At 44.3% G+C, this 27,365-nt stretch overlaps 1 protein-coding gene, 1 long non-coding RNA gene and 1 pseudogene across 7 annotated transcripts in view; 1 reads left to right on the top strand and 2 right to left on the bottom strand.

Moving 5' to 3' along the window:
• Positions 1–4,954, bottom strand: part of LOC146200238 (uncharacterized) — a 12,509-nt pseudogene extending 7,555 nt beyond the window's left edge. The window contains exon 1 of the transcript XR_014705214.1: positions 4,843–4,954. The product of XR_014705214.1 is annotated as an uncharacterized LOC146200238 (transcript). The remainder of the gene's footprint in view (positions 1–4,842) is intronic.
• LOC146200237 (uncharacterized) lies at positions 4,948–27,365 on the top strand. Of its 3 annotated transcripts, none has more exons than XR_014705215.1 (6): positions 4,948–5,095; positions 5,602–5,720; positions 25,967–26,195; positions 26,280–26,348; positions 26,471–26,601; positions 26,723–27,365. It is a non-coding gene; the product is annotated as an uncharacterized LOC146200237 (long non-coding RNA). The 3 variants fall into 3 exon arrangements; XR_014705216.1 differs by lacking the exon at positions 4,948–5,095 and adding an exon at positions 5,218–5,520; XR_014705217.1 differs by lacking the exon at positions 25,967–26,195 and having other exon boundaries at positions 26,474–26,601.
• Positions 10,381–27,365, bottom strand: part of LOC146200236 (uncharacterized) — a 45,879-nt gene continuing 28,894 nt past the window's right edge. For 2 of the 3 annotated variants that reach the window (XM_084595437.1, XM_084595440.1), the window contains one exon: positions 12,532–12,668. The gene's annotated coding sequence lies outside the window, so the exon portion shown is untranslated. Of the gene's footprint in view, positions 10,599–12,531; positions 12,669–27,365 lie in introns of those variants that run through there. The other variant, XM_084595438.1, reaches the window with a different exon arrangement.

Below are 27,365 nucleotides of genomic sequence, written 5' to 3'. Positions count from 1 at the left end.
GCCAAAGAATGGGCGCCAAAGAGCTACGCTCTAAAGTTAGCAGGATTTCAACTAAGGTTAAAGAGAGTTAGACGTGCGAAAGCGTGGGTTAATTCTGTTCAGCTGTTGATCGGAATTTTTAATTTTTTTGCTCAAGTTTGGATTTGGTTACGAAACGGGTTGACAGCACATGCTGAAACAGCTCTAGCTCCCCATACATCAAGGTACCCCCATTGCCATCTCGAGAACTAACGGCGCTGCCGTCAACTCTTGCTCCTCGCCGGGCACATTGTCTGCAACACGTGGTGCGGTACATGGCTACCGTAAAATTATAACCACATTACGACAGATCTGGCTTCGAAGCCATGCACTACCTGGGAGAACTCGTTTGTGTTATGCGAAATTCCCTTGTTCATGCTATGAAACAAGGGTGACAGCACCGTCGGCTTGCTCAAAAGCACTGTTTCTAGCTTTACTCCCTGGCTTGTGTTTTGTAGTGTATATTTTCCGGGCATAGTTCCCGTCATACAAACAAATTAGTCAAATTTTCAGTGCAGAGTGCAAAGTAACGCAGCGGAAGCCACGTCTACTGCTGCGCTGCGAAGATTGCCTCTATTACATGCAGAAAGCTGCTAGCCTGTGCAGCCTTTCAAGCAGTGCATGTAGTCCAACTACTCGCGTCAAATGACATAGTGAACACAGTTTACAAATAAACGGCCTCCACTGCCGTTTGATCAGAAGCTCTTAGTGTGTTACCAAGTCTTACCTTTGAGGTATGGCGTAGAATATAATATAGCAATGTAAAAACATTTTCCTTGTTGTGTGGTCTAAAAGAATGTCAGATGTGTCAATAGCTATTTAATGAGTTTAGTGGAAGAATAATCAGTGAAAATGGGCGTGCGCATACGAAAGGAAATGACAGAACAAACATGAGTCGATTAAAAAAAAAAAACGCGATTAATCACAGGAAGTTGTGATTTCAGTCTTAAGGTCTATTCACACTTGCGACTAGATGAGGACGCGCGACTACCAGTCGCGCGACCAGAGGAGAGGAGCTCGCCACTACCGATGTTCACACTTGCGATAGTCGCCTTCTCGTTTTGTTCTCGTTCCGAACGAGTTGGGAGTAGGAGAGCTGCTGGGCGATGACAGCGAACGTCGGTAGCAGCTGCTTGCCAGACACTTCAGCTTTTTCAGGCGAGCCGGTGCGCATGCCGCGCTCTCGTGTTTCCAGGAGAACGCCGACGACGAATAGACGGTGTCAATATAATGTTGCACCTGCGTGAAAAAGCCATTTCTTAAAAGTTCATGGTACTAACCGGATAGTCTGAATATCTTTCCAATCTCCTCCCAGGCAATATATTCCTTCTCCCTGCCTTTGAATTCCGGGTGCCGTTTGTTGAAAAGGTAGGTATTCTTTAATTGCATTGAGAAGGTGCTCGATCGAGTACTCCGGGACCTCGCTGATTGGTGAAATGGTTTGCGACTAGTAGTCGCACGACTGGAAGTTCGAGCAGTGCCCGGTCGGCCCGCGGCAGTCGCTTTTCGACCGATGCGACCATTTGCGACTGTCGCTTTTCGACCAAACCGGTCGCGCGACCGCTGCTAGTCGCAAGTGTGACCGGGCCTTTAGTCGTGCCCTTGAGAGATGCCCCCTTCCCCTCGGCACACACACACGCACACAAAGAAAAGAAGCGACGACATAATTTTACTACTTGTATATGGGAAATTAATGCAGCTTCAAACTAGCACTGAACTGCAGTTTTAAAAAACGATACTCAAGGTATCTACAAGGTATCTACAGAGCCGGAAATTGTGTTAATTGCATGAGCGTTAGGTATTTATTAACGCAACAAGAAAAAATGAGCAAAAATGCAATATTGTCAACACTGCCGTATGCAAATGAAATGCTGCAAACAATCGGAACTTGATTTCGTCAACATGATTACAAGCAATGCAGAGAACACTATACTTCGTTTGGGAAATATTTGAGTGGGCAGCATAATCCTTCATTGTGTTTAATGGAAAATGATGCGATTTTGTATTGCTTCGAAAGCAAAAACTATATTTGCAGCGAATGCGCTTCAATGCGTGAATTAGGGGCTCACATATGCTTGGTTGGTAGCGTATCTTCAACTCATTCAGAAGAACGCACGCGCGCGCGAGCTGACGCAGCCCAATGTCGCCGCCTCTTGAGCAACTACGGTTGAGCTGTTGTAACTTGGTTTGGCAAGGTCACACTCGAGCCACGCACATCCTGAAGGCCCGTGTGAAATAGTGCATCCGCAATAAATAATGTGGAAATGTAACGCATCACTTCCTTAGCGCGCGGTCACATTGGATTTCCTCGGATTCGGCTCGGGTTGGTGCCAGCCGGCTAATCGTCAGTGGAAAAGTACACATGATTTTTTGCGCTTATAACACTTATAAAAACGATTTTCAATCTGAGTGTACCACGTTATCTACCGAAATAAACGCCGCCACCACTGCCAGAGATCTTTCCGCTATGGAAGCAATGCAAGCATAGAGAAAGAGATTGGTAAAGAGCGGACACTCCCATATTGCCCAGCGGCCCATTTGCCTGTAGTGCACCAAGCGGCCGGCGGCAACTACTTCCGGTCTTGCTGAAAGGCGCGCGATTTGAATGCTAGCCTTGCGCTGCGCCCTTCCCTGCCCTTTTGGCGCATTATTTTGGTTTTAAATAATCTGCTAGTGTTTCTATTTACAGCATGCATAACAACAGGAAAAATAGATTCCCAGTTCTCTAAACTGCCCATCAACGCAGCTGCGCCACAGCCTTTGCAAAACCGTATTGCAGAAAAGACGCCAAGTGCTTTGTGAAATGAATTTATTTTGCTGCATATAAAAAACGAGATGCAACAGATGTAGACGGATGCATTGACAATACTTGACACACATTAGGCGATGTGCACAATACAGAAAAATAAAAATACACAAGGTGAAAAACAGCACTTAGGTAGAGACAAAAATAGCATAACTGATTTCCGAATTATTGCAAATGATATGTAACAAAACAGGCATTATACATAAACTACACAGTCCCAGTAGTGGCTACCTTAGCAAGGGTAACTTGTATTGTCCAGGGCAGAGAGGAGTACTGACGCTTGAGGGAAGGCCACACCATTCACTCGTCGCATCTGCCGTGCTTCGGCTGCAGTCCGTGGGTCCATGCAGTGCTGTTGGAAAAGGAATGAACATGATGAAGAAGGTCGCAATGAAATGTAAGGCCACTGCACCGCGCATACATCTGTGCATGTGGGTGGGTACTGAAAACTTGGTGAGCAGCAGTTATGGTCCAGAACAGAAAAGCTGTCATTCGTAAAATTGATACAAAAGCTACTCTTGCAACGTAGAGGTCAGGAAATGCAGGCTAACCGAACCTATCTGAAAATGCATTTCTACAGAGCGTGAAATAACAGCCACTAAACTAACAATATTCCTCAAGAGCACTGAACACCTGAAGCAATGAAGCTTGCCGCATATTAAAACATTTTTCACTTTAACGTTGTCCCGTTAATTGCAACGCGACACCACGCAAAACTAGCCGTTCGCAAAACCGCGGCCTGGGCCTCACCGCGGCCAGCGAGCACGCCATGTTGGCTTGCCTTTCATACGCGACTTTGTGAAGCGCGGACCACCGCGCTGAGCTAAACTGCCCGAAATGCCTCGCAGTTTTACAAGAATGAAACATTTCTCACCTTGCGGTTGCCCTGTAAAACGCGACAGCAGACAAAACTAGCTGTTCGCAAAACCTCACGCCATGTCACATGTCGTCGCGGCCGGCGAGCCATTTTGGCGAGCGCCTTGTCATGCCTGTTGGCTGCCCTTCACGTGCGACTTTGTGAAGCGCATACCGCCGTACTGAGCTAAACTGCCTGAAATACTGCGTAGTTTGACAAGAAAGTCAAGAATGAAACGTTTCTCACTTTAACGTTGCTCTGCTAAACGCGGCACTTAGCAAAACTAGCCGTTCGGCAAACTGCGTCAGCATGGCCGGCGAACACGCCATTTTGGCGCAATGGCGTGCCTTGGTGCCTTCACATGCCACTTTGTCAAGCGTGACGAGCTAAACTGTTCGAAATGAAGCTGCTTCCCGGAAACACAACATATTACAACTCGCCGTGGTTGGGAACCGCCAGAGTTACGGCGTAGTGAACTGCGCCTGAACAGCCGGCGCGCCTGTTCACGAGCTGCGAAACTTATTGGCACCGGCCGGCATGGTCAGCGTAAACTGCTTGAAATGCAGCGTAGTTAAGCAAAAAACGTTGCTCACCTTGCCGTCGTTTCCAACCGCTGTCGTTCTGCGCAGCAGTCCACGAGAGGTCTGTGCCGCACAAGCGCGGCGAGGCACGAGCACACAACCGCTCCCTTTGACAACTTCTTGTCGTCTGCTCCGGCGGGCTACCGCTGCAGCGAGTGGCGTCGCGGGCACGTTCGCGCATGCGCACGTTGGTGCCGCCATCCATCAATCGGCGGCAGCGCAAAAAGTCGCGCGTCATTTCCTGGGGCCAGTTTTCGCCGAGTGACCGCTCTTTTATAGTGCCTAGAATATATATTCTAGGCACTATAGCTCTTTACCAATCTCTTTCTCTATGATGCAAGTGCCACCAAAACACTATAACCAAAATATAGTGTTCCCAATTCTAGAACACTATAACCAAAACATTGGTAGTGGCTACGCTACACACTGTAGTAGTGGCTTAGCTCGGCTACGCCAGGATACACGTAGCGAGAGCGGCATGCTGCCCTGCTGCCGAGCCTATTGTTGAGTTATAGTGCTCTAGAAGATATTCTAGAGCACTATAGTTGAGCTTATAAATGGGACATTGGTTGTCACTTCACCTTGATCATCCGAAGTCTCCATCTCTATGCGCCGTCTACGCTCTTCTTCCTGGCGTCTCCGCTTGGCGAGACGTTCTTTTCTCTGCTCAGGCGTCTCTGCTGCTCGCTTGGCCTTTCGGTGTTCACTGTCTCTCTGCAGAATGGCCATCTGCCAGGCGACAAGTACTGGATCCGATGAATTGATTCTCTGTCGATACCGCCGCTGAGCAGCGGCCCGACTCTCCTCCATGCGAAACGAGAAACGACCGCAGCGGTACAGTGTCAGTGTTCTATCTAGGGTGGCTAGAATGGGTTCTATCAGCGGGCAGCGACAGCGGCCGCCACTTGGCCGCCATGCTAGCCATGCGCAGTGTGACGAACCGCAGAGCACGCTGGGTAATTTCGACGTCTTTCGGTCTTTCCATAGAGAAAGATTTCTCTATGGTCTTTCTGCGAGACACGCGTCTTTTGCGCTGTGCTTGAAACTTGGCATCGACAAGTTTAAATTCGACTCTTCGCGTGTTTTACAAGCGCGAATGAAGTCGTAGAAAAGGTCACAATGATCTGCACACATGTTATGACCCTATTTTCCGTTTCATATTTGAAGAAAACGGGTGAAAAATTGTTGCATATGCAACCATTACAACGTGTGTTGTCTGTTCGCGCTAAAGTTTAGCATGCATCATTCATTCGGCCAAAGTTCGTTCTTTTTTTTCATTGATATGCAGTCGCTACATATGTCTCTAAAATATACTAGAGTAAGCAATTTTTTTTTTGCAGGTATTTCGCTAGCAGAAGCCAGGAGACTGCCAGCAACCGTAGTTTAGCGATACGTAGGAGCGGACTGTCGCGCAAGTTGTAGCTGCGACGGCAAAGAGCTGAAAGCATGCAAATACCAGGTGGGCATTGTGCACTTTTTTTTACAGCCTTTACAAAGCTTTATCGGTTTATGCTGCACTGCCCGAGAGAGTTAGAGCAGCTAGGGTTTCTTGTCTTAATGTGTCTTAATGCGGTGTAATGCAGATGCCTCAAGCACGGCCGGCACACCGCGTTTTCGTTGAGCTAAAATTGTGACATGCGATTGTTATGCTATTCCTCCAGATGATCTAGATCTGCTTACCAGTGCTTCGAGACCTTAGAAGAGTGCTCAATCTTCGCTATTTTAAGCTGCATGCTCTTGACAGCTGGTTTTGCTTACAGATGTGCTATTGTTTTTTGTTTTTTTTTTCTGAACTGTAGGAGGTATGATGCCAAAGAACTCATAGTTAACATCATACTGTCTCAATGAATACATTAGGAGGATTATGAAACAAATAAAAATCTCTCTCAAGCATTTGATTTTTACTCGAGTTGTACGTATTACGAAAATGCAACTGCATAATGTATGAGTTGCATTTCTTCTAGCACTGCTGCATTCATTCTGCATGCATCATACCCCATATGGCCAAAACACCTACTAATGCTTGTCGAGGGCTTGGGCCGGCCGGCCAGTAACATAGCTATATTCCTGCAGTCAGAGAGACATATATCCACTTGCCGAGGCTGCAGTGCATGCAAGAAAACCCCACTCAAACAAAATTATCTAGGCATAGTGTGCGAGACATTTTACGCCATTCATATAAACTGTGGAAGCTCTCCATGTCTGACATTCCCATGCTTGATGCGCAATACTGATTGCTGCATTACCCGCCGGGGTGGTGCAGTCAGAAGAATGCCAGTTTCTCCTGGGGTAAAGACGTTTTTCTTTAAGTTACATACAGAAACATTATCGGTACAAACGTTTTTTGAAAGCAAGGGCTTTTATCTGCCATGGGGTTCACTTTGCTTAATATGTAAACAGCCAGAGACAATAGACCATGTATTTCTGCACTGTTGGGAGGGCGTCTATATTTTTGGGATGTACTGCAACGAACTGTTAAAAAAGAATATTAGTCTCATATGTACGGGATTAGATTCCTGTCAACTGAAAATAATGATGGGATTCCACTTGATACGGTTATGCTAATAGGCCTGCACAGTCTATGGCGGGTTTTCACTATGACCCTGACGCCCGCCCTGCAAAGCTCTACTTTCGCGAGAGTATGCACGCATTGGTTGAAATGCACAAATTGAAGACCACTGTGCCAGACTGGATTTCAAGAGTCGAACCACTATGCGAGCTGAAGGAATTTTAACTTGACAAAGGCAACTCGTATGACCCTGCCGGCTTGTGGTAACCGCTCTGCTGTGAGCATTCTGTTTGTAGCGCGTTTTTGTTGGTTTTGTTTTGTGTTGGTGATGACCGGCAATAAAAAAAAAAAAAAGAAAAGCCGGGGTGGTGCAGTGGTAAGACGCCCGACTACTGTCCGGAGTTCCCGGGTTCGAACCTGACCATGGCGGCTGCGTTTTGATGGAGGCGAAACGAAGTGGCGTCGGTACAATCTCTTTATGTCCGTACTCCGTAGCCCTCCACTACGGCTCCCCTTTCTCTCTTTCCATTTTTACTCCCACCCTCATCCCTTCCGGCGCGGTTCAGGTGTCCTTTCCTGTGAAACAATTATTGTTATGTCGGTCAAAAAAGGGAAGTGCTATAAAACAAAAGCATGGCATCTCTTGAAACCTCCGGAAACTTCGAACGTGAAACCATTATTTCTTCCAATCAAAGCTGCGAAGAGCTTATAACTATTTTGCTGTTGTGTACTCTGTGCTTAGGGTCTGGTTGGACAGAAAAACTAGATTGTGTACATTCAGATGTTTACAGTAGGCACATATAGGCTGCTAAAGCATGCATACTGAAATGTGGGAATGTATAACTTCTGCACCATATGCAATGCGTTCAAGGTAAAGGAGTCAAGTATGAAAAGCCAGGCATAAAGTCAACATTTCTTGTGGTTCTTCATAATGATAACATCAATTGAAAGCAAGGTATCAACGCTTAGCACAGCTTTGCTATGGGCAGCAAGAGAAACAGTCAGGTACAAGAAAATAGCCAAAGATAAAAGTGACCAGTCTTTAATATACAGCTATGAAAGAGCAAATATTCTTGGAAATGGGAAACCATTATCATACTGCAACTACACCTCATATTACTTTCTCCAGCAGTTTTTGCAGCACGTTTTTTACAGCATGTGATTAATGACCCCCAAGCAAGGCTGGGAGTGAGGAATAGTAAATTGTGACAAAGTGCCTAGTACATGCTGTAGAAATGAGCTTCAATAGACCTGAGGGCAAGTAATAGCAAGCTGCAGGAAAATGCATAATACAAAGCACAGAAATCTTGCCTCGGCAAGATTCATACTTCTGATACCCTTACAGACATAATACGCACCAAAGCCAATAATGTGAAGCCATGCGTGGTGAGCAAAACATTCATCTCCCCTTTGGTGTTATTTCATCCCCGCTCACTATGGTGGTTGTATTTGAGCGCTGCAATTTGCCGTGTACTCTGGCAAAATAAAGCCTGTTCGACTACACAACTTGATGTTTGTCCCCGCTGGCCCGAACCCGCCGCAGTGGCGACTTTTCGCACCGCGGATTGGGATCACAGCTCTGCCTACTAGATGTGGCACACTGCTACTTCATAGTCTAGCCCCCTTTGACAAATTATTTCAAGAGTAACTCCCATAACTGCTCACAGATTTGTGGAATTATCTTTTCATTGCCATCGGTGTATCCATCCAGATCTTCAATGTATTCATTCATAACCCCCAATAAATTTATCATGGCCCCGTCTTCAAACTTTTTGATATCTTCAGTAAGACATTTCACTAGATCTCTGTTTTCCTGTTTGGATTCGTCCCGTGTCCATAAATCGGCTACCCCTAGCCATACCTTTGTACTTGCTATTATTCCTGAAACCCAGACATGTTCTTTTATTAGTTGGTTACCCTTTGCCACACTGCTTCTCTATTGTTCTGTTGCACCCTTCCCAAACATAGCCTTTGAAAGCCAGTAGTTCTTCCAGGTGAGGTGTGTCTCACACATAGCATTTACATCGCAACTTCACCATCTCTAAACTGCTGTTCTATTTAAAACCACTTCAGTTTCCTTCTGCTGCCTTGCATGCTTATGTAATGAACAGTGCAGTTAAAATTAATTTTCTTAGCTTTCTTCTTACCTCTTCTTTAGGCAGGTTGGTTTGAGTTATTCTCCAGCCTGACATTTTCTACTTCACTGTGACGCTGTATCGTCAGAACTCTCACGCACCCCCTAAAAAGCTACAGCATGACCTGCCAGGCGCTAGCCAATCTTAGCGCCCACCTTGTCCCAGAAATATGAATTCCATCTTGCTGAAATCCCTTGTCTGGGCCTGCTCTACGTACTTCCATTTTGATATCTGTTACCTCGAAACGCATCTCTCGACTTAATTCTATAATTTCCTGGTTGACTCCGGCCACCTATATTTCTTACATTTCAATCTCTGGGTTCCTTCGAGCACCTCTGGTAGCATTCATGCTAATCTGCACTCATGGAGCTACCACCAGCAAATCTTTCACTCCCTGAGCCAACCGCTTTATTACTCTTGCCACGTCACCGTTCAAAACATTTTATCCTGCCGCTACCATTATCATGCTACGCTCTACAGATTTCTGACGTTCGTCTCTCGTCATCTGTAGCACGTGGCTTAATACTTTTCCTCGAAGCACCCAGATCTCAACTCAGCTATCATCTTTCACCTTTTTCTTGATAGTGCAGCCACACCTTTTCAGGTTTGAGTTACCGCCGATTAGGCTGGGGCTACGCTTTCTCTCCCCTTCTTCTTCCGGAACCTTTTTGCAGCCCGCGTTCTAGCGCTGTTTATACGCTCCCTCCCCAACACGACACATTTCCAGTGATCCGTTTTGGTATTGTGCATGTCGCCCACAGATAACTCGCCTCTTGTGTGCCTTCGTGCACTCCCTCTCTAGGACCTTATCCGTCCCGAAGCACTCCTCACCATGTGGAGCACGCTTTTCGATCTCGAAGGCAGGGTCCGTTTTTTCCTCCTCCATATCTTCGACTTGCCTCCTTAGCCTACCATTTTTCGCTCTTTCCCGCTTTAGTTGCCTTTCTATGGCAACTAAATGTGACGCCAGTGCGGCATTCTCCTCATCTACTCTCCCTAGGCGTTTGAATATATAGGAGTGTCAATTTCAGTTTTCGTGCTCCAGTTTTTAATGGCACAGGGACGTACATCTCGCTGACGGAGGTTTTAGTGGAGCAAGTGGCTACCACTTCCCCTAACCCCTGTGCCACCATTCAGTGACAAAAGCTAAAAGCACACTGCTGGTGCATGGTCACTTAGTGACATGACCACGAATCCATAATAACAGCCTGACTGGATATTAATAGGGCAGCATATCGCGGTTTCTATTGTGAAATGCACCTATTCACTAGAGTCATATAAGATATATGTGATCACTAGCTGGAACGTAGACTATCACAGCCACAACTTCAAACCATCACAGCATACTTTATAAAAGCAACGGGCAAAACTGAAGGCAAAAAGAGAATTTACTAGCTTTTTGTTGTCTCAGAGACAGATAACTTGAATTTATTCAGCTTACTGCTGAATGAATTACACAGCCTGGTGACCCTCATTATGGTAACCATTTATTGCGAAACTGCAGTAGAAACAATTTGAGATCAGTGTGCAAGGGGCTACTGGTTTCCCTCAACCATTCTGATGTGGTAGCCAAACTTGGTCTTGACGGGTGGGTCTGTGTAAAAAGGTTGGCTAGATTGCCGATGGGCAGGGTGAAGGCCGCATCCTGGAATGGCCCCACCATGGAGCCTCTGGTCATCCAGCCCAGGTCATCCTGAGGGTATCACACAAGAGGTGGGTAGACAGGGTTGTGACACTTCATCTCTCAAAGCCATGTTCTGTGCTCAATTTCATGCGTAGTAAGGTGCTCGCGGAAGATCCTACTGGTTTTCATGACCCATCAGAAGATGCCAACCAGTGCCTCCTTGAGACCAGAGCCAATTGACTCAGCTTAAGACCTATGAAAATTTCATAGTCATGTTAGGTAGTGTGTAGTACTTTTTCAAGTGCAGCTTTCTGTGTTCACATTGCAACCATTTACAGGAGGGTAGAACAATGTGCACATACTATGTGTGCATTACCAACAACTACATTCTGTGAAAGAACTGGAAATTTTGAACATGCTGAGGTAAGTACATGGAGGGTATGCTTAGAAGGCAAGTTTGGTGCAAGTCTCATTTTAAACCCTCGCATGAATAAATGCACTTTAGTGCCCGAGTGGCTCCAGGGCTAATGCGAATGAAACAGTCCTGGCAGGCCGATTTCGATATCGCTCTCCCACATGAAAGCAGCGTCCCGAGTTGGCAGCGTCTACCAAATGTAATGTCAGGCAACCCTACGTCCAGTCAGTGCATGGTAATGTCAACTTCCAGTTGCCGCCTGCCAGCACCATGCCCATGACCTTTTGCTCACAATGCTGATGCCAGATTTTTTGTGAATGGAGCCTTTAACACTATTGCGATAAAATGTAGTGTCTATACTCCTTGAAGTCACCTTAAGAGTGGAATGCAACTGCATTAACAAACAATGCTGCTGCTTGTCTTCTCTCATTCTAGCCTGACGTGCTCATCACGTGCTGCTGCCAATACTCTATCAATTCTGACATACTTATTTTGGCCTTCATAGTCACCTAGGTAGAGTCACTACTTGGGGGCGGGTAGTTTGTATTGACACTTGTAGTAGGTTGTGCATCCACGTCTGTTACTTCGGATTGCTTTTCAGTTATTAATTTTCGTGCCTTGGTTATGCAACCTTGCAACACATAGGTATTGCAACCTTGCAATATGCTTGCTGTAGCTATCAATTGTAGTGCTTATAGTAGGTTGGCATACAACCTAACAACTTTGGACAGTTTTGTCACTCTGGTAGACAAAGAAGATGTTGATTCTGGCTCCACCATCGTCATCAGACTGACTATACCCACTGCGGGACAAAGGCCTCTCTCATAACACTCAGCCATGTCACATGGTCTCGTGACATCACAGACCCTGACAAACAATCAGCGCTCAACGATGTCACCTGCCAACTCTGTCAGTTTACGTGACCCAGTGATGTCATCGCCCTCTTGACCAATCAGCGACTTTTCTGGACAATGCAGGCCATGATCACGGTGCAAAGTCTAATGCTAATGCATTCGCATTTCACTGTACATCAAAATAAGGCTATTAATAAAACCGCTTAGCGACATTCTAAACTAAGCGAAGTTTGTCACCATGCTGCTGTCTGTCATTCACTAGTGGCTAATACCTACAGTATAATGCTAGACCTACAGATTCAGTGGAAACCTGGACTACCACAAAGAACGCATGGCCATGTGCTGACATGTGGATATGAATCCATGACCTACAACTGGATGTTAATGGCATGGTGAATTTTCCAAGGAGGGTCTGTATAAATGCTCTCACTGTAAAATGTGCCCATTCATAAGATGTAAGTGATCATTAGCTAGAACACAACCTATCAGAGCCACAACTTGAAAACACCACAGCACATTATATAAAAGCAACTGGCAAAACAGAAAGCAATTAGAGAATTCATCAGCTTTTTGTTGCAGCAGTGAGAAATAACTTGGATTTATTTAGCTTTCTGCTGAATGGATTACATACACAGCCTGGTGGCCCTCATTATGGTAACCATTTATTGTAAAACAGGAGTTACAAATGATTTGAGATCAGTGTGCAAGGGGCTACTTCTTTCCCTCAACCATGATGATGTGGTAGCCAAACTTGGTCTTGATGGGCTTGTCTGTGTAGACAGGGTTGGCTAGATTGCTGATGGGCAGTGCGAAGGCCGCATCCTGGAATGGCCCCACCATAAAGCCTCTGGTGATCCAGCCCAGGTCACCCTGTGGGTATTACACAAGAGGAGAGGAGACAGGGTTGTGACACTTCACCTCTCAAAGCCATATTCCGTGCTCAATTTATGTGTGATGAGGAGGTTGTGAAGATCCTAGTGGTTCTCTTTACCCATTAGAATGATATGTCAACCAGTGCCTCCCCGAGATCAGAGCCAATCGGCTGAACTCAAGACCTATGAAAATTCCATAGGCATATTAGGCAGCGTGTAGTGCTTTTTCTAGTGCGGCTTTCTGTGTTAGCAATGCAACCATTATACAAGAGGGTAGAACAATGTGCACATACTGTGTGTGCATTGCCAACCAAATTCTGTGAAAGGACAATGGAGATTTCGAACATGCTGAGGTAAGTAGTACATGGAGGGTATGCTTAGAAGACAAGTTTGGTGCAGTGTCGTTTCAAACCCTCGCATGAATGAATGCATTTCAGTAAAAACTATTCAAGCAACTTCAACCAAACTATTTCTGTAGATTTCATTATAGGCATCAGGTTATGATCACACCGATAATGATGTGATAGCGTTACTAACTTGAAATCACCTCCCGGCCTTCAGCCCTTAACGCTACGTCGAAAACTTGCGATCATTTGTCTTTTACATAAATTATATTTCAACTTTCCTGCACTCCGAGAAAACTTGTTACGTGTTCCTTTCCGCTCATCTCGCCGTTTATTTAACTCCCATAGCATACAACGTTTGCATGGTTCTACAAACGCCTTCAACCAATCCTTCCTCCCCATCGCCATAGAGGAATGGAACATACTTCCCGAAAGCATAGTTACCGAGTCGAATCCCTTCAAATTTAGGCAGCTACTAACTGATCATTTCGACCTGCCATAGACACTTTTCCTTGCGCTCTATTATTAGCAATTCGATTTGCCTGTACTATTGTGTCAATGTCTATTTTTCTGTATTTCATCTTTTTGCCACTTTTGTTTACGTTGATTTTACTACATATCATTATTTTGTTATGCTTTGCTACACGATTATCCGTATTTTGTGTGCACTGTATGGATTGCCTGACTTTTCTTCTTTCCTCAACGTTTTTTTTCTTTCCAATTTGTCAATTTTATTCATTTTTTGTATTCTTTTCCTTTGCTTTTATGCTAATGTATGGCCCTTTCTCACCGTTGTCTCCCCCCCCCCCCCCCCTCTTATGTAATGTCCCTGATAGTGACCTTTAAGGAAATATTAAATGATTACACTAGTTAAACTAAGCATGATGACACCGAGGAGTATGTATGCCACATATTTTTACCAATGGTGCGTGCTACTGCTCTCTAAAAGCACCCAACATAACAAAAAATGCATCTTTTTTTCAAGGAAGGAGAGGAACCTTCCTTGAGAGCACATGTAAAAGCTGGTGACCTAATTTTCTTGTTTTCGTGCCTCCATAGGTGACAGGTATGGGGGGAGACAAGTGTGGATTATTCTATACAAGGTGCTAAACATGCCAAGCTCATCGACGTATGGAGATAATCTATCTTGTCTTTGACAGCTACGCCAATTGCACAATTCTTATACCAAAGTAACTTTCTGGGCCATGCTACACTGAAAGTGTTAAGGTGGCGGTCCCACTCCAGCGGTGAAGAGACAACATTTTTGATGATATTCATACGTCTCCTGTGCCTCACTCGTTTAGTTTATAAATGTGGTTTTAATATCATTGCAAAGCTTATTTTCTTTGCTTTCGAATGGCGCATTTGGTTTATAAATAGCTGCAAAGATTTTTAAGCAGTAAAGAAAAATGCAAAGGTAAGAAATGGCTTTTCAGCTCTACTTGTCTCAGGAAATGCAAAATTGTGCAAAGCCTTTTGCACCTAGAGAAAAACCGTTCGAGATGTTTAGAAATTAGATGTTAATGAACAAAGTTAAGCATTTTTATTAGGGTGTATCACTTAGTTTATTAGCCACGCGCCTTTGAAAAGTGTATAAAACAGGTAATGGTATATACAATAATTTTCAAGATATACATTCTGCTGTGGAGATTTTTTGCATAGTTGGAGGCCTTGTAGGGCTTGCTTTTTCCTGAAAATATCAGCTGTCTGCTTCATTTAGTGTAAGTCATTTGTGATCAAAGTTAGCATTTTTTGTAAAATGGCTAAAAGAAAATGCTAAACTGTTCAAGTAACAAGCTTCTAGCGGTGCTGAAGTTTCGCATGGAAAAACTTTACACCTCGCTGTCGAAGGATAAGCATCGGTTTTGCTCTACGACTCTCGAGGAATGTGCACGGTCAGGGTGATTTCAGGTAATTTTTTCGCGGTTCACTTGAAGCGAGCTTTTCATGAAATTTTTTAAGCACGATTGAAATGCTCCATGGCTTGTTTTTTTTCTGTTAAAGTTTCGGGCTTTCCTTCCTTTATTCAACTGGTAACAATTATCAACTACAAAGTGTACAAAAAACAAATAATAGTGGAATAGCAGAGTCACATGCGATAAATCTAGTATGTAGCGCCGTCTACGAAATGTATGTGGACTAACAATGTCGCAGTTCAGAAAAATTACAAGGGTGGCGCTACAAATACCCTGAATCTAAAGTCCCTTGATAATTTGAAAGTAGCGACACTCTCCTCCGCGCCGCGCTTTTCTCCTCGATTCTCCTCGCGCGGCGGCGGCGAGCGCTGCGCACGACACGCTTTTTCTCCTTGACGCCCGCCGGCCGGTCGCAGCAGGGAGTGAAGCGCAAGATTTTGGGCCAGGTCTGCACTTCAGGAGTGCACAAAATTTTTGAAAAATTGCGAGAAAAGCATTGAGAATGCCGAAAGTAAAGTTCATGAATTGATTGGTTTCTTCTTAGAACTGTTTGAATGGGGAATACTGATAAACAAAGCTTTCAGGCGAGTTCTATGCTACAGACACTTTTAAGTCTCATGATAAGGTTTTACTTTGTGCACTTAATCTAGTACTGCCTCTGACTTTGTGTTTTTTTTTTTTTAAAGCGTGAAATCTGTCACCGCGGTAAAACTTCGGAAAACGATCCAGGCTGGTGCTTTGAACTTCAAGATCAGAGAAGGTCAAAGCAGGACTTAGTCTATTTCGCTATACTGTCAAGCTATCTCTCTAAGCATAGTATATGTCACGTGATCAACCATGAGATTGGATTATTGGTTAATTGTACATGTATTTCGATCAATTACTGAGCCAAATTAATTGATATTTAGTAAATTGCAATTAAGATCTAAATTTCAGCTGCAACATCGAACCGTATACCGCTGGAAAACTTAGGCCAAGTGTAATGGCACTGTGCTAGTTAGCGATCCGCGATAATCTGCGTTAATTAGTTAATTTTGTATAAAACCAAATTTTGAGCTGTTCCTTGCTGCTTCGAGGCAAGGAACAAGTTTGCCACGGCAGTCTTGATATGATGCTGATGGAGGAATTAAATAATTTTATGAGTACGCGGCCCCTCACTGACTTCGCGTGTGGTTAAAAGCCAGCAGGGTACACTGGGAGAAGTGGTGGGTCCTATTGCCGACACACTGAAGTTCTGGGGTAAGCATGCTGTGGTCTCATGCGCTATGTAAAAGAGCTTGATTTCATTGAACGCAAGAATCAAATAAAAAAATTACAAGGTGCACATAGGTCTTCAACGTGCAGAAATGAGAAAGCATATAACTGCCAATTCATTAACTATCACTATCCTATCTATCACTATATCTACTAATGCCAGAGACCTATCGTAACTGTCACTATCCGCAACGAACACTATCACCTCACTATCCGGGCCTATTACTATCATTTACTATTATTATCCGTAACAGTCACCATCATTACCTATCACTATTCATAACCATCACTATTTAATCTGATGCCGCCCCATGACCCATTGATATACTTCAATTTTCATCGACTTACGTTGTCAGTCATATCTCTATTATCTCATAATATCAGACGAGACAACTATACATTGACTTTTAATTCTTATACTTTCTTGTTTTCTCATTAGTGGAGGAGGGAAAAGAGCAAGCCACAGAAATAACTGACTACTATCAGAGCGAGGTTCATGTCTCTGTCGAGGAGGCTTCTTTTACTTCAGGACAGGTCGGTGAGAGAAAATTGATGGAACTGCGTTTGGCCTGTTTTTTTTTTTCGAGTTCGTGTAATATTGGCGGCTCAAACTGGTCTTCAGTGAAATGTAGCTAGAACATAGAGCGATGAGTTAATCACTCAGGCTAGGTGAAAAAAAAATCTTGCATACAATTGAAATGAGTAATATGTTACAGTGTTAAGAATTGTTGCTCGCAAAATGTTCCCCTATTTTTACATCATAACTATAATCATTATTGATTGTTTAAGTTTCGTAAATACAGAAAATTGATGCAATGATTTCAGCTGATTTGACATCGATGGGATAACTTTTCTCGCAATAAATGAATATGCGGAATCGCGGTTTTAGAGCTCCAGCTTTCAAAGCGAAGGTAACCTGCCAACGCCTAGTAGTCATTGTCAAAGTGAAGCGTGTGTGATCATATGAACACCTCCTGCACATTGGCCGTATCCCTGATAAAACGAATGCATATTTTTTAACTCACGCGTGCGTCGAAGCATGGCAACACATTCAAGAATTGAAAAAAAAAAAATGCCGTACGACCTAACTAGTGCAGATTACCCGCAATACCTCGGGTTTAGTTGCCAAAGAGATTTTCAAGGCCAGCATTAATTGCTCCCGAGTAACCGACGCACACTACAAGTACAAGCTGGAAAGGCTAGCTCCTCTACAAGCCTGAATTTTGATTTTTAGTGAAGGAGGCCAGGGATCCTAGCATAATCGCGACAAATGCAATCGAGAGACTGTAATTTTCCAGTTATCTCTGACAGCAAAAAGCAGATTATAGCGCCCTGTTTCTGACTGTACAGAAGTCGAAGCGTGTTAAATGATGGAGCCTTGGAGCCTCGCAGAATATTCAGCATGCTGCAGAGGACAACCTTATTTTTATACAATGAACATGCTGCCGCCGCAAAAATATTGAGGAGCAAGCAGGAATAAAAAACGCAGCGTCAGGTGACGCGTTATTACGGGGAGTGAGAAAGGCACCCGACGTCGCAAACAACTCTGTTCTTTCTAGGAATAAACGTCTTTCGACTAATCTTGTGGATCCATTGACTTGTGCGCAAGCCGTCACGCTTGCCTTGAGATATCATGAATACCGCATAACCATCTTCAGGCCGCTTGCTGCAGTTGTACGCGCAACAGCACGGCATAGAGCTTGCACGCTGCAATAAAAGCACAGCGCGCAATATTCGCTCGCCGAGACTAGGAGAAAAATGGCGCGAAGGAAAAAGAAAACACAAGGAAAACGCCGGACGCACGTCGGTTTCTAAGGGCAACGGCAGGGAGACCAATCGTCGCTCAGGAAATCGGACTGAGAGCCGGCCTTCAGCGAAGGGGCGCGCAAGGGACGAGGGGGTAGCGCGGCGGCGGCAAAGTTCAATCGTTGGCGTAACTTTCAAAGTATCAAGGGGCTTTACCTGAATCGAGGGGTATTTACGAGAGGGTATGACGTTTCTACAACGTTTTCACTCTGCCCTTTCCTTTCCATCCAGCGAGCGACGTAAACACTGGCGGGTAGGGTCAAGTGGTCGAGTCGAATTCCGGTGTAGGGGGGGGGTTTGACTCGGCCCGACCCTGCTACAGAAAACGTAAACGCTGTCGACTTGGGTGGGGGCAAAGTGGAACGTCTTGCGACGAATTTGTCAAGAAGAGGGACATCCGAACAATGGCTGGGGTATTGTTTGGGTCTCCCCCTCTGTGACGAATCGAGTCTCGCAACTTCCGCGAATGGACCTTTTTCTAATAGGACACCCTTCTTGCGGGCGACAAGCAAAGTACTATTGACGGGACGCGTTGCCAAGAATTTGTGCAATCTTCCAAATGGTAGTTGAGTGTAGGGCTGCTCTTGTCTAGCCTGTGTGGAAACGCGCGAGTCATCTGTGAACATAGCCCCCTCCCTTGCAATGACAACAGGAAGCTGGCGAACCTGGCCGCGATGGCTGGGGTATTGTTTGGGTCTCCCCCTCTGTGACGAATCGAGTCTCGCAACTTCCGCGAATGGACCTTTTTCTAATAGGACACCCTTCTTGCGGGCGACAAGCAAAGTACTATTGACGGGATGCGTTGCCAAGAATTTGTGCAATCTTCCAAATGGTAGTTGAGTGTAGGGCTGCTCTTGTCTAGCCTGTGTGGAAACGCGCGAGTCATCTGTGAACATAGCCCCCTCCCTTGCAATGACAACAGGAAGCTGGCGAACCTGGCCGCGTCTTCTCTGTTGAGGCAAGCTGCGGTAGGCAGGGAGGGGGGGGGGGGGGGGGGCAAGTTGTGAGAGGCCTAGAAGATACTAGCACTGTACGCAATTATTGTGCAGCAGTTCGTCGCGTTGATGAAGGGAGGGACGTCGTTTCCTGGAAAAGGACGTGCAGTGAAGTCCTCCTCCTATTTTCCAATGGCATCCCAGCGAAAATGGCGTCCGAGGAGGCTGCGCGCATGCGCAGTAGCGCTACTTGAAAAATATCCATTGCCAGTGTACACTTGCTTGCTTTGTGATGTATTTATTGCCTCCCATTCAGTGTGTAATGCTGTTTGTGTGCCGAGTTCGTCTTCGAACGAATCTGCCAGCTAAAGCTCTCACACGTGCAGCTGAGGTGCGCCCCGGCTACAGCGAACACTGTACCCGGCGAACGAAACATGCTCCCGGTACAGTAAAAGTAGTGGCTTTCGTTACTCGTTTTTAGTTTTTTTAGTAACACAGGATGTGTGCTTGTGTTTGGCAAAAGCAGGCATTTCACTGCTCATGGGGCTGCCTGGCACGAGAAGCGAATAACCGCTAGCACACTCAACATATGGAAAGCGATGAACAGAGAGGCCTTTTTCCTTCCAAAGGAACGACTAAGCGGAATCAGCCATTCAAAGAACAGTGCTGTCATAATTTCTATCTACCAGCTAAAGATGCATCCAGACAACGCGAAATCTCTCTGCATTCTTATTATCGAGTCAGCCTTACACTGAAAGTGAGGCGTTGAAGTCTTGAGCGTTAGAAGGTCGGTATCATGCAATCCCTCGAAGCAAAAATAAAACTTAATGCTATGGAAATTATGAAATGCGGAGAAGAGGTTGTTAGTGCCGCATAAATTTGCTGCATGATATGAAGATTTTACAAGTTCACAGCAAAGATAAAAGTGGTAAAAGAAATACTAAAATTCTGCTTAGCTCTGCAAACTCATTAGAAAATGCATTGGATGCTAAACTGTAGTTTATTTACTGGTATCAGCCCAAGTACACTGCTGTTTGTTAATTTTCCACATCTTAGGCAGGACTGGAACAAAATGTTACAAAAATGTGAATAAATTTGACTTTGCCACTGCAGTTCTGTTCAATCATCGTCACCTACTCATGCCCTTAGTCCAGGGAGAACCAACAACAACAAAAAAAAAAATGGTTGGCAGGGTCGTAGCAGCTCAATGACCCGACCTCGGTCTTCTGTGCTCGACGTTTCTTTGGCACGTCCCATTTCTTTTGGACAGATTTGTTTATTTTATTTGCGCGATTTTTTCGCTGAACTTGCTATTTTCATTGTTTCCCTGAGTGACAAAGAGACGTTGGCGGTCGGAAACAGCGGTCCTGTGTACTTCACCGTGCCTGTCATGTTTCGTGAGGCTGGAAACAGCGACATCGGCCTCAGTGACTGTTTGCAGCCACCTGTTGGGTCGGAAATTATCAAAAGGGTTGTTTTCAGGCTTTTCACCATCACGAGCGCAGAGGTAGTTTCGTAGCTTTCGTTCGTGCTCCTTTGTTGTTTCTACTGTTTTTTTATTATTTTTCCTTCGAAGCCTGGCTGTAGCGCTTGTGCCCCGTTCCACTGCTTCTGTTTTCTCTACAACAGTACCAGTGGAGGAGGGAATGTGCTGGGCACTCGTGTCTCATGTTCGCTGGCTACATTTTGTTACTACAGAAGCTACGCCTCTTGTGGAGCATTTGTCCTCGCCCTCAAACTCTCTTTCCCAGCCTCTCCCTCACCTCACCGCCTCTGCCTTCCTTCATCCTCGCCCTCACTAATTTTTCAGTGCCAATTCTCCCTCACCTCACCGAGTCAAATACTAATAAGGTGAAGATGCAGACCCCCTCATGAGGATGCCCATGCATATTAGAGTCAAGCGAATGTGATTTGATTTTGAACCTCTAAACAATCGTGATTAAGGGGCGCCGCGGTCTAAGGTTCATGACGGAGCTAAGAGCACTCGAAATTCACATTTAACCCCTCTGACTGCGTGGTGGAAAACTCTCGTGGCGATATTTGACGAGTTTAGGTAATAGAGAAAAGGCATGACTATTATGATCAGGGTGGGTGTTCGAGCGAGTTGGTTCATCATCAAAGAAATACAGCACTTTTGAGAAAAAGAGCGGGCAGCACGTGCGCTAACTTTCAACTCAATTTTATTCAATGCATTATATAGGATTTTATACACTGTAGGAGCATAGACAAAACATGATACCAGCATGTTATCGCGACACACGTTACCACATATTCGCACAAATTATTTTCCCAAGAACTCAACCTCCTTCGTCGAGAGTGATATCGAGGATCGCCTTACACATTCTTTCAGCTCTCTTATTTTTCTGGCTTATACAATCTCGCGTATCAGTTTTTCTTTATTTCTGCTTATGAGTAGCTTGCAGTCTGATGATGGGATGGCATCCAGATAGTGATCGGCAATATTACCTTTCTTGTTCTGAACATTTTTGTTGTGTTCACAAAATCTCTCATTTAGGCTCCTCACGGTCTGCCCTACGTACACCTTACCACAAGACAACAGTAAAGAATACACAACGCCCTCCGCACACTGAACAGGTTGTTTATTGGGTTTTTTTTTTGTGCATCCTTGTTTCTTGAGAGCCAACGGATCGGTCATCTTACATTAGTTTCGCTAGTTTATCAGTGCCTGAAAACATAACGTGTACATCTGCTCGCTAACCGATGTTTTTTTTTGTTTTTTTTTTTTTTCGGATTGTGCAATATCCTGGGAAGATAGGGTAGTATGGCTACTTTTTTCGTGCTTTTCTGCTTGGCTTTGAACTGGCAACTGTTTTGTAACGAGTAGTGTTTCTGTCGCTTCAGACTGCAAACTCATAAGCAGAAATAAATAACAACTGACACACGAGATTGTAGGAGACAGAAAAATAAGAGAACTCAAAGAGGAATGTGTAAGTGATCCTTCGATATCACTCTCGACAAAGGAGATGGAGTTCTTGGGAAAATAGAGGCTTGTTAATTTTTGCTACGAACTAAAAATAAGCAAGGACGACTGTTTACTGAAGTTCAGCTAATTATAGCTATATTATCATATTTGTCATAACGTTTGATAAAGGAAATTTCTGTTGTTTGCAAGAGCTGGGAGTTTACACTCCAATCAAGGAGTGTTCCGGTCCCTTTTATATCTATGGCATCAACAATAGGGAGCTTTAGGATATGGGGACCCTACCGCTCAGGGGCATAGGGTAATAGCGTGGCAACAAAGCGCACGCGCTGTGTGCTGTGATGAACAGGCGAGGGGTGCGGTAATTACACTAAGCCTGCGCACTTGAGCCCTGCTATTACTCTATCCCCCTTACAGATAGGGTCGCCATATTCTAAAGCCACCTAATGATCACTTGATTGCACAGCGCTAAAGACGAGTATCAAAAGAACACAAGACAGGCGCCAACTTCAACTAAGGTTCATTGAGGAAGCCTGCAGAAATATATGCCATTCACTTTTCCTTTTCACTGGTACTAAAAGTGCACTATGCAATCATGTTGACATCCTGTTCTATTTTTATTCAGTGAAGCTAGCCTACTGCAGTCCAGTCCAACCCTCTCACGAAAAGCAGAGGAGCCCTTGCAATTCTGCTCCTAAGTGCCTCTCGCCCCACTCGCCCCAGTGCACTATAATAGAGAACTGTGCTCCTACTGTCACCCCGCCAATTTGGGGGGTGAGAGATGCATAGGAGCACAATTGCCTATTGTAGTGTGTGTGATCCTGATTATACTGGTGTGCCTCTGCCTTTCGCAGTGCTGCAAACATCTTGTGTGAGACAAGTATAGGCAGTAGAGGGAAGGCTCTTGTCCTGTCATCCGGGCGAGTATTGTTCGGGTGCAGTGGGGTGAAGAGGGAGTTGAATGAGGCAGCCTATGCTGCGATGGGGACAAAAGCCCTCCCCTTCTCTGCCTGGACCCTGCTGTGGAGCCACAAAAATCTTTGTGCATCAACAAAAGAAAAACCTTCAGGCAGTGCAGGGCGGGTCAAGAGGGTTGGGTACTCAATTCCTTAGTCATGGATTAGTGGCAACGTAGCCTGGTGGCAGAATCTGAACTACTCTCAAGATGGCGACCGTGGAACCGCCACCTTAAACTTAGTGAAACTGCGCCTACTTGTGCCAAAAAATCCCGGCAAGCATGACTCAACCTTTCTCCTTTTTGACTGTATGTCACTACTTTCAGGAGTGCCTGAACATTCTTAATATTCTGTGAATAGCACTTGCTATTGGATCTGCCCAACATCTTGATTATGCTAAGTATTCAATCCTTCAGGATATTTAGAAGCTCTGGGATTTTTTGGTTATCTGAACTTGTGATCAACCATCAATTATTCCAGAAAATGTTCACTACTTCCAACATTTCACATTTATTGCACCGGTTAACTTGCTCTTTCCTTGTGGAATTGAGACAGTCAGCGTGTGCGGTAATGCAAGGCTTTGCTAGGCTATGCAGTGAGAGTCAGTGAGAGTAGCCGCTGGGCAGCAACAGATATGAAAACAAGGCGCAGCAGCACAACACGGAATGTCATGGCATTGAATGATGACACTGTAACGAGTGGCAACAAAGAAGGCAAACCACTATCAGTGGTGCAATCATTTGTATCGGAGTACCATAAGGGATGCACTGCATGCAGTAGCACATGTCGGGAAATTCATGGAATAGAAAAAGCTGCGGCAAGCATGCACTGCCACAGTCATTTCGAGCAAACTGCTTTCACAGTGTACAACTTTTGCGTATTAAAATGCAGAAATAAGGCACTCTAATTTTCTAAGTTACACAGGACACATATCTCCCAAGAATTAAACCATGTTTAACTTAAGTAGTGGGTACATAGGCATACAGCTCACATGTATGACTCTCTTTAGGTAGACTGATGAAAAGTTAAGTTTCGGATCGCCCAAAAAGCACCCATGCTCCACTTTGCGAGGTAGTTTTGCAGTCGGAAAGCAGCAGCTTTCACCCAACACACCAATTCTGCTTTCTTTACCTTATTGTGTGCTATCAAACAGTTGCATAAGTAGATTCTGTGAGGCTGTATAATAGCTGAAAAAAAAAAAAAAGAGAAAGAAATGGCTGCATCCAGGATAGCAGAAGAATTTCATAATTTTGTTTTGGCAGAAGAGGGACACCAAATCTTTTTCACAAATGACGGCGACAATGAGATGGTGTTACAATTTGGGAGTGAAGGTTTGCACTTATCGGAAAAAGGCGTGAATAACTTTGGGACGCGTATTAACGAGTGCACAGAAAAACATTGTCTATTACGTTCTATTACAGGTGACTTAGAGCCAGGTTAATTATTTACTTCGCTGATTTATACACCAGAAAGAAGATTGAAGGCATGAAGGAATTTCTACAGGCTGTGGTGCATTACCGCACTCGCAGCTACTCTGATCAGCATAGGCAATTAGAAGTCTTGTGGAAAAAGAAACGTGAGAAGACATTGCAAAGCAAAGATAAACAAATAAAAATCTAGCTAAGCAAGTACCAAACACTATTTCTGCAAGTATGTTTCTGCATAGTGAAGCTAAACTGGCATTTAATTTTTTTTGTGTGTGTGTAAATTGGAGACAATATTAAACGAAATCTATTGTCTCTTTTCTCTCATAGCTGATTTTACTTGCGTGCCTGGGGGGAAAGGGGTGGGGGGGGGGGGGGGCAATAAAGCTGCAAGCGGTAAGAAAAAAAAGCTTTGTGCAAATGCGTCATCAGTACAGTGCAATTCAAGTGCTGCATCTTGAGAATAGTTTCATTTTTCCCCTTCGATTTATGAAGGCATTTTCATCCATTGTACAAGCACAAGTATACTGCAAAGACAATATACGAGGGTCAAGTGGTTACATTCCATCGAGAAAGGTGCCCACTTGATCCATATCCCACAACCAGCCCTCTGAGAGTCTGCGTTTAGCAAGAATGCTAGTCAAAATTCAATTTGAACAAATTTTTGAAGCACTAACATTTCAATTTAGAGCACTCTAGAACAATGGAAACATCAATTCAGTAGCACAATAAACCAATAATTTAGATGCATTCCGGACTTCAGAAACCTAAGGCTTTTAGGTTTTGTATCCCACAGGTTGGCAAACAATGATGGGAAAGTTAGTGTGATGAAAAGAGGGTTAAATTCATTAAGTCTGGCATTACTGGCTCCTGATGGATCTTGAATTGCAAGATTTATGCTGTATACACATATTTTAAAAATATTGCTCAATGATTACGATACTCCATAAAGCAAAATTTGAGCACAGCTCTTCAAGTGTTTTAGCTCTGCTCTATGCTGACGTAAGGAATTTGAGAGAGACATGTTTCTATACTATATGTACAAGTAGAGCTCATTCTTATTTTCCCATGCACCTTTACTTTAAAAAACTGTGCCACCCTTCCTTCATGTACGCAGTATTTTAGTGCTACAACTCCGGCATTTTTCTTTCTTGTGTCCATAAAGGTTTTAATCTTTCGTCTTGCAAAGCTGAAAACTTTTATCGAGATATTGTACGCTCATGTAGAGCGTATGAGAGCATGCACACAACAATAATTGAAGCGTAGTAATCATATCCTCTGTTCTTGCTGTTCATGTTGCTAATCATGGTAGCAAAAGCATGTTTTCCTCGTTTTTTGACAACTGTCTGTGAGTTCATCTTATTGCAGCTTATTGCATGGGCTCTATGTTCAGCAGCATAGGAAAATGGGCAAGCGATATGATGCACATCACTTTGAGTTGTCGCTGTTTGTGTGAGAAGCATATCTTGTGCTCTTCAAGCTGGTGTTGCCTATAACAAATTATAAATGATTCATGCACACTCTATATCTCCTCATTTCGTTGAAATCGAGAGCGTAATGAATCAAAGTGCTAAGCAGAAGTTAACTTCAACAAAAAGAATTTTTCCTCCACCAGTGGTGCAGTATCTTAACCGCATGGTGTGGAAGTTACATTTGTTTTAAAATAAATAGCTACCAGGTTATTGATATGTCACCTTCCTCCTTGGAAATGTCACTTCAGATACCTTGGATGAACGCAGCAGCCACACGGGTACTCACCGTGCAGTCTAAGCAGAAATTTGTCCCCACATCAAAAAGGAGAGCCAGGTGGGAAGGACCGAAAGCATTGTGGATAACTCTCCAGGAAATGGTGATAATACAGGGCGAATTGTTACTAAGTGCCATGCCCAGTGAAGCAGTTACAAAGGTGTACATGCACAGCCACCAATCGCTGCAACTCATCAGAAAATGTGATTGTTATTTCCAATATTTTGGAACAGTGCAAGAAGGGATGGTGCAGAAACATGCTACAGTATCTTGACTGTGCTTTACAGATGCAGACGCCCAGAGTTCTTGGCTGAATCAAGCGCAGACCCATGGCAGTGCTTTGACAGAATTTCATTGTAAGTGCCGATTTTGCTTTAGGGGCTTAGAAAACCTTTTGTGCAGTGTTTGGTTTCTGGCTGCGTTTTCGGAACAGTGCTGTAGTTATATTTTTTTCTTGCATTACTTCCTGCTGTCGCAGCAGACCACGCGCACGCTTGGGCCAGCACGTCATCTGCATAGACCAACACGGCTGGAGAGATTGCAGCACTGCATTTGCGTGCTGCATCAGCACCAGAACCCTCGTGCAGCAGTTATTGCTTTCTTGTGAAGGTTGGTGTTGCGAAAATTGCGACGCTTTCACATTGATATGTATTTCTTGGTTCCCCACATATGCACATGTGCTGAACCCGACAGCTGCTAATTACTCTGCTGTTTATTCTTTACCTTGCAGGCTCTTTCACCAGCCCCACCACTGCAACAAGAGACTGCAAGGACGGCTGATCCAGCATCGCAACACAATATGAGATGATGAGGTGGCTGTATTTTAACATAGAGCGTAGTGATGAGAAATGCTCATATTTTTTTTACTGCCGCCGCCAACCTCACTGTAAGCTGTACTATATGTATCCTTCAGGTAGATCGTACTTGCTTCAAATTGTAGTTGTTCAGAAGCATGTCTGGAGGTTGTACACAGACTCAATGTATGCTCTAATGTCCTCTGTTAAGCACGTTTGTCGATGCTAAAGCTGTTTGGACCATTGTCTTGAAAACTGCTGTATTCTTTCAGCTGAAGAATTCAAATGTGAAGAGTAATCCCAGTGCTTTATGTTCCATGTGCATCTTTATGCACCTACTTTCATGTAATTTCATGCCATTACTTCAATCGCAGCCGTCATAGCTTTGTTTTCTGTGCATGTTTCTTATATGGTGGAGTTTTATGGCACTTCAAACCTTTTCCATGCCTCGAATGTGATCATTGAGATGATCAGCCTGATTAAACAGCGCTAATGTTTGCACTGTCTGCAACATGCATTTTTATTTTTGTGCTTTATTGCTGTATTTGCCTGGTTGATGTAATAAACCATGGATATGAA

The sequence above is a fragment of the Amblyomma maculatum genome, chromosome 2, assembly GCF_055883805.1.
Source record: "Amblyomma maculatum isolate TAMU_Amacu chromosome 2, ASM5588380v1, whole genome shotgun sequence".
Taxonomy (NCBI): Eukaryota; Metazoa; Arthropoda; class Arachnida; order Ixodida; family Ixodidae; genus Amblyomma; species Amblyomma maculatum.
Note: the sequence above shows the minus strand (reverse complement) of the source record. Positions and strands in the feature narration are given on the sequence as shown.